The sequence below is a fragment of the Lissotriton helveticus genome, chromosome 9 (genome assembly GCF_964261635.1).
Source record: "Lissotriton helveticus chromosome 9, aLisHel1.1, whole genome shotgun sequence".
Taxonomy (NCBI): domain Eukaryota; kingdom Metazoa; phylum Chordata; class Amphibia; order Caudata; family Salamandridae; genus Lissotriton; species Lissotriton helveticus.
Window position 1 is genome coordinate 226,072,645 of NC_136070.1, and position 7,061 is coordinate 226,079,705.

The window sequence follows — 7,061 nt, forward strand, 5'->3', positions numbered from 1 at the left end:
ATAAGGAAAGGCAAGAAAGAAATTGAAAGGGAAGGCAGGAAATAAAGAGATCTATGTATATTGCGTGTGGTAAATGAGTCAAAGCATTCCCTACAGGGACCTGTAAAAAAAGTGTTTGTTATAAGTTTTCCTTCTCTGTTGACTACAACTTTACCAGTGGCGCTCTTGTACAAAAGCATAAGATGTGCTTTATGAGCGAAATTTTGTGTATAAGTATACAGCAAAGAATGCTCAGTACAAACAGCAATTATTAAAAAAAGAAATGTATTAAGTAAAATAAATAAAGTATTAACATACCGTGTTTATATAACGAATTTCAAATTGTGTAGTTGATGGGTCAGTTGCAACAAACGTGTACTTTTTTACCCTACAAAACAAAAATAGCATTAGCAAAATATTATGAGTGCAGGCAAAAAAAGCAGTGATTTTCTCATGCAAACTGTGCAAATTGAATCTTAGCTAAAGCTTTGCGTATTAGCGATTAATGCGTTCTAATGTAATAGTATGGCAATTATTTGCGTCACGTTACTGGTTTGTATGTGCCTTTAAAAATATAGAAATCCGCGCATGCACGTAGTGAAAATAAAAGAAGGAATGTTGTCAGTGTTTTATTTAATTTCTCGCATCGTGCAAAGCAGTTTGTGAACTAAAGTTGTAACTGAACATATATATATATATATATATATATATATATATATATATGTGTGTGTGAAAGATTAGTCTTACCTAAATCACTGAAATGGATTAACAAAAAACATGGTGAAATTGGCCAAATGTATATACAACACAATTGAATTGTAAAGTGATACGTATTCTTACTGCAAATTAGTTTCACAGAAAGGCATACTTACATGCGCAAACATTTTCATCCTAAATGCACAGTTTGCAAACATTTATATCGTAAATGTACCTATTGGCGATGTATGAAAAAGAACTCAAAGGCATTAAACAAAAACATGGGGAAATTGGGCAAATGTATATGCAAGACAATTTAAATTTAAAGTAATACGTATTATTACTGATTTGTTTGCGCGTATAAAAACTGAAAAATGTGCTCGTAATACCGCTGCTCAAAAGAACAGATTACTTTCACAGAAAGGCCTGAACTTACGTGCGCAAACATTGTCATCCTAAATGCAGTTTGCCCATGTATAACTTTGCACTGAATGTCGTCGTGTCTCACCTTATCCTAACTGTTCTTTATGCTCTCAGTAAATGTAACGGGCATTCATGCTCTGACTAAATCTAGTGTTGCGACAAACACATGCTTGTGCTCATCTAACTCTCAGCCCTACGATTTGAGCATATTAAATAAAAAAGGGGACAAATTACTTTCACAGAAAGGGCTAAACTTACATGCGCAAACATTTTCCTCCTTTATGCAGTTTGCCGATGTATAACTTTGCACTGAAAGTCGTCGTGTCTCACCTTCATGCAATGACTAAATTTAGTGTTGCGACAAACACATGCTTGTGCCCATCTAACTCTCAGCCCTACGATTTGAGCATATGAAATAAAATCTGGCATCGCACAAACAAGGCACCCAAAATGTACATAATGACGAATTGCATTAAACAGCAAGGCCTTACAAAGTAAGCATGTGTTCGAATTTTCAAAGGCCATCAATAAAGTAGACATGCGCAAACATTTAAATCGTAAATCTACCTACATTTTTCTCCTAAATGCAGTTTTCCGATGTATAACTTTGCACTGAAAGTCGTCGTGTCTCACTTTATCCTAACTGTTCTTTATGCTCTCAGTAAATGTAACGGGCCTTCATGCTCTGACTAAATCTAGTGTTGCGACAAACACATGCTTGTGCTCATCTAACTCTCAGCCCTACGATTTGAGCATATGAACTAAAAAAGGGGACAAATTACTTTCACAGAAAGGGCTAAACTTACATGCGCAAACATTTTCCTCCTAAATGCAGTTTGCCGATGTATAAGTTAGCCCTGAAAGTCGTCGTGTCTCACCTTATCCTAACTGTTCTTTATGCTCTCAGTAAATGTAACGGGCCTTCATGCTGTGACTAAATCGAGTGTTGCGACAAACACATGCTTGTGCCCATCTAACTCTCAGCCCTACGATTTGAGCATATGAAATAAAATCTGGCATCGCACAAACAAGGCATCCCAAATGTACATAATGACGAATTGCATTAAACAGCAAGGCCTTACAAAGTAAGCATGTGTTCGCATTTTCAAAGGCCATCAATAAAGTAGACATGCGCAAACATTTATATCGTAAATCTACCTACATTTTCCTCCTACATGCACAGTTTGCCGATGTATAACTTTGCACTGAAAGTCGTCGGTCTCACCTTATCCTAACTGTTCTTTATGCTCTCAGTAAATGTAACAGGCCTTCATGCTTTGACTAAATCTAGTGTTGCGACAAATACATGCTTGTGGTCAGCTAACTCAGCCCCACGATTTATGCATATTAAATAAAATGTGGCATCGCACAAACAAGGCATCCAAAATGTACATAATGGCGAATTTGAATAAACAGAGGTCCTTACAATGTAAGCATTTGTTTGAATTTGAAAAGTTCATGAATAAAGGAGACATGCGACAACATTTATATCGTAAATGTACCTATTGGCAATGTACCAAAAAGAACTCAAACGCATTAAACAAAAACATGGTGAAATTGGACAAACGTATAGGCAACAAAATTTAATTCTAAAGTGATTCATATTATTACTGCTTTGTTTGCGCGTGTAAAACTGAAAATTGTGGTCGTAATACCGCAGCTCAAAAGGACAAATTACTTTCACAGACAGGAAGGAACTTACAGTTTATGTCGAAAGGCTCCAGTCCGCTGTCTCGAAGTATACCTCCTGAGATCGGTCGAGAAATCGAGAGGCTCCAGTCCACTGTCACGAAGTATACCTTCTGAGCTCGCTCGAAGAAATGTTTCTTTCCGTGGCTGTAGTCCTTTACATACTGTGGAAGACAAAAAAAAACGCAGTTAGTTCATTAAATAACAAAAGACTTGCAAAGTTTGTTGTTAAGAACATGTAGGTGAGATGTTGTTTAGGATGTTGCTGTCTCGACATATGTAAATTGCCGATAGGAGGCTGTCTGGCCGAATGAAAAGGTCGTGGATGCTGTGACTCGTTAGAGTACTTAGTGGCTATGTGCGACTTTAGCCGATCTTGAATATCAAAGCTTAGTGGTAGACGAGTTGGCGCCACGCTGCCTGCAAATACAAAAAGAAGTGCTGGTGAATATCATTTTGTTAAAGTAGAAAAACACGATAGCTCTTTGCAATAATTCCCTACACTGAAACCACACGATATAAAATAACTATTAAAGTAAGCATAATAGAATTACGACACCACGCCGCCGACATATTCCTGCAAATAAAGGGAAAGAAATGAAGTTAGAAATTACTTTTGAAACGTAACAAAACACTCCGGGTATTCGAAAGTGACAGTAATTGTTTAGTTACAAAACACATCGCTTACCTGCAAGTCGTCACGCCACGGATGAGACCCGACACGGAAACACTAGAGAGTACAGGCCAAAAAAGAAACATCAGAAGAACATAAACCAAATAGGCCGAACACCTGTTACGTTAAATCTACAACACCTGTAAGAAAATACAAATTACATTTGAATCTATCTACACCGAGTCGCACTAAGACATGACCACAGCGCTTACCTTAAAGTTGTTCGTCCACGGGGAAGGAAACCCGACACGTCACGGCAGGCTACACGGAAACACTAGAGAGAACAGCCCCAAAAAGAAACATTAAAAGAATATAAACCAAAAAGGCTGAACACCTGTAAAAGAAATACTAATTACATTACAATTTAAATCGCGTACCTGAAATCCCTTGGACCAAGGAGACGGAGACAGACAGCCAAAGATCCCATGACAAAATGGCGACCGGAAATCGTTCCCACGCCGCCGCCGTTCAATTCCTGCAAAGAAAGGAAGATACATAAACTCAAAAATACCTTTTCCATGTTAAAAAACTCCCGGGCATTGAAAAGGGACAGTCATTTGTTACAAAACACAACATGGCTTACCTGCAAGTCGTCATGCCACGAATGAGCCCCTACACAAAAACACAAAAGAGAACAGTCCCAAAAAAGAAATACATTACAATATAAACAAAACAGGCTGAACACATAAAAGAAATTACAATGACATAAAAAAGTAAATTACACAACACACCATCGCTTACGTGCAAGTCGTCACGCCATGGAGGAGACCCGACACGGAAACATGAGAGAGAACAGGCCCAAAATATATAAGACCAATAGGAAATACACTTGTAAACAAAATAAGTATTAGATGAAAATGTAAATTGCGTACCCGACACAAAAACACTATTACAAAACACACAATCGCTTACCTGCAAGTCGTCACGCAACGGAGGAGACCCGACACAAAAACACTAGAGAGAACAGGCCCAAAAAATAAATACATTACAATATAAACAAAATACACTGAACACATATACAATAAATTACAATGACATACAAATGGCAATCGCATACCTGAAATCCATCGTACCACGGAGACAGACACCGAGCGAGCCAAGAATCCAAAGACAAAATGGCGACCGGAAACCGTGACCACGCCGCGACGCCGAAAAATACCTGCAAAGAAAGTTAGAAAAATTAATTCTAAAAAACGCTTTTCAAAGTTACAAAAACTCACAGTCATTAAAAAGAGACAGCCATTTATTAATTACAACACACACCATCGCTTACCTGCAAGTCGTCACGCCACGAAGGCGACCCAACCCGGAAACATTAAAGAGAACAGGCCCAAAAAATAAATACATTACAATAAAAACAGAATAGGCTGAACACATAAAAGAAATTACAGCGACATAAAAATGTAAATTAAAAAACACACCATCGCTTACCTGCAAGTCGTCACGCCACGGAGGAGACCCGACACGGAAACATTAAAGAGAACAAGCGCAAAATATATAAAACAAATAGGCTAAAGACTGTAGAACACATAAAACAAATTACAATTATATACAAATTAAACGCGTACCTGAAATCCATCGTACCACGAAGCCAGACACCGAGCGCAAAATGGCGACCGGAAACCGCGACCACGCCCAGATCCCGGGACCACGCAGCGACGCCGAAAAATACCTGCAACGAAAGTGAGATAAAATAATTCTAAAAAAAGTTTTACAAAGTTACAAAAACTCACAGTCATTAAAAAGAGACAGCCATTTATTAATTACAACACACACCATCGCTTACCTGCAAGTCGTCACGCCACGAAGGCGACCCAACCCGGAAACATTAAAGAGAACAGGCCCAAAAAATAAATACATTACAATAAAAACAGAATAGGCTGAACACATAAAAGAAATTACAGCGACATAAAAATGTAAATTAAAAAACACACCATCGCTTACCTGCAAGTCGTCACGCCACGGAGGAGACCCGACACGGAAACATTAAAGAGAACAAGCGCAAAATATATAAAACAAATAGGCTAAAGACTGTAGAACACATAAAACAAATTACAATTATATACAAATTAAACGCGTACCTGAAATCCATCGTACCACGAAGCCAGACACCGAGCGCAAAATGGCGACCGGAAACAGCGACCACGCCCAGATCCCGGGACCACGCCGCGACGCCGAAAAATACCTGCAACGAAAGTGAGATAAATTAATTTCTAAAACACTTTGCAAAGTTATAAAAAGTCCCGGGACCACGCAGCGACGCCGAAAAATACCTGCAACGAAAGTGAGATAAAATAATTCTAAAAAAAGTTTTACAAAGTTACAAAAACTCACAGTCATTAAAAAGAGACAGCCATTTATTAATTACAACACACACCATCGCTTACCTGCAAGTCGTCACGCCACGAAGGCGACCCAACCCGGAAACATTAAAGAGAACAGGCCCAAAAAATAAATACATTACAATAAAAACAGAATAGGCTGAACACATAAAAGAAATTACAGCGACATAAAAATGTAAATTAAAAAACACACCATCGCTTACCTGCAAGTCGTCACGCCACGGAGGAGACCCGACACGGAAACATTAAAGAGAACAAGCGCAAAATATATAAAACAAATAGGCTAAAGACTGTAGAACACATAAAACAAATTACAATTATATACAAATTAAACGCGTACCTGAAATCCATCGTACCACGAAGCCAGACACCGAGCGCAAAATGGCGACCGGAAACAGCGACCACGCCCAGATCCCGGGACCACGCCGCGACGCCGAAAAATACCTGCAACGAAAGTGAGATAAATTAATTTCTAAAACACTTTGCAAAGTTATAAAAAGTAGAACACATAAAACAAATTATAATTATATACAAATGTAAATCGCGTATATTACAAAAGACACCATCGCTTACCTGCAAGAAATCCCTTGTATCATGGAGACGGAGACAGACAGCGAGCCAAGGATCCCGACCGGAAATTGTTCCCCCCACCGGGCCGTCGCAAAATACCTGCAGAGAACAAAAAAAAATACGTGATTAAACATTTCGGATGGGGCATTCAAAAAATACAGTCATTTATATTACAAAAGACATCATCGCTTACCTGCAATTTGTTCCGCCACAAACACAGAAACCCGACACGTCACCAAAGGCAGGTCCCGGCAACCTGAAGAGAAAAACAAAAAAAAATACGTGATTAAACATTTCGGATGGGGCATTCAAAAAATACAGTCATTTATATTACAAAAGACACCATCGCTTACCTGCAAGAAATCCCTTGGAGCACGGAGACGGAGACAGACAGCGAGCCAAGGATCCCGACCGGAAATTGTTCCCCCCACCGGGCCGTCGCAAAATAGCTGCAGAGAACAAAAAAAAATACGTGATTAAACATTTCGGATGGGGCATTCAAAAAAGACAGTCATTTAGATTACAAAAGACACCATCGCTTACCTGCAAGAAATCCCTTGGAGCACGGAGACGGAGACAGACAGCGAGCCAAGGATCCCGACCGGAAATTGTTCCCCCCACCGGGCCGTCGCAAAATACCTGCAGAGAACAAAAAAAAATACGTGATTAAACATTTCGGATGGGGCATT

The 7,061-nt window shown here is 39.1% G+C and overlaps 1 long non-coding RNA gene across 1 annotated transcript; it reads right to left on the reverse strand.

Moving 5' to 3' along the window:
* Positions 1-714: 714 nt before the first annotated feature.
* LOC144781112 (uncharacterized) lies at positions 715-6,791 on the reverse strand. The gene is made up of 3 exons (XR_013600878.1): positions 3,838-6,791; positions 3,673-3,734; positions 715-3,517 (listed from the first exon to the last, which is right to left on the reverse strand). It is a non-coding gene; the product is annotated as an uncharacterized LOC144781112 (long non-coding RNA).
* Between the last annotated feature and the right edge of the window lie 270 nt (positions 6,792-7,061).